Raw genomic sequence first — 1,238 nt, 5'->3', positions numbered from 1 at the left:
AGCCATATGCTTGGACTTGCTTGTATTGCAGAAAGGAAGATGGGGGTCATTCTTAACTTCATACAGCCAGCCTTGAAATTCTTCTTTCTAGAAAGAGATATAAATTCTCTTAATCTTTTAACATTACATTTATTACAAAATATCTATGTAAATCATATACGGTATTTTCTCTCGTTGTTTATTTTGAATCTAGAAGGAGTGTTGCCTACTATATGGAGCTCATTACCCTACCTAATAACCTAAGAACTGAAATAGTTCCATTTTCATTTCCTTTGCCTGGTCAATGGTCACAGAATAAGGAATCAGAGCGTGTTTTGTTTTCATATCACATTCGGGAAAATCATAGCCAGAACACAATAGCCGATGACAATTATACACAAAAATTATCTTAAATATTTGTATATATATTTCAAAGAATCTAAAGTTTTCATTTATCAATTATGTTGAATGTTTTCCGATTTTCCAAATATTTTTGTATCAAATTTTCACCACCATAACCTTTCTATTGTGTAATTCCAAAACTCAATTTAGTCCTGAATAAGGGTTACAAAGTGATCCGAAACACGTGTCCACACCAAACAAAAAATGGAGAAAAGTAAGTGTTTCTTATGTTATCCTGAATACTAACCTGAAAACTATCTGCAGGACGATCTGTCCGAGGAGAAGCTGTCTCCGATTTTTGGACGTTTTCTATTGAATATATATATATATATATATATATATATATATATATATATATATATATATATATATATATACATACATACATATATATATATATATATATATATATATATATATATATATATATATATATATATCCACACACACACACTAGTGCGCGCGACCTGTCAAAAATGACGGCTAAATATATAGAAAGATGTGCACACACATGTACATGCACCTTTTCTCACCAGGGTATGACTAACCCATCTCACCCCTTACGAACGGGGAGAGCTAAAGCATGACCGATAAGAGGTGTATATATATATATATATATATATATATATATATATATATATATATATATATATATATATATATATATATATATACACATATGCATATATATATATATGTGTGTGTGTGTATCATCATCATCCTCAGCATGTCCTCCTACGTCTGCATCTTGAGCTTTTAAACCAATACTTTTCCATTCATCATCTCCTACTTCATGTTTCATAGTCCTCAGCCATGTAGGCCTGGGTCCTCCAACTCTTCTACTGTAGTGCAAGTTG

Source organism: Palaemon carinicauda, chromosome 15 (assembly GCF_036898095.1).
Source record: "Palaemon carinicauda isolate YSFRI2023 chromosome 15, ASM3689809v2, whole genome shotgun sequence".
Classification (NCBI taxonomy): domain Eukaryota; kingdom Metazoa; phylum Arthropoda; class Malacostraca; order Decapoda; family Palaemonidae; genus Palaemon; species Palaemon carinicauda.
Note: the sequence above shows the minus strand (reverse complement) of the source record.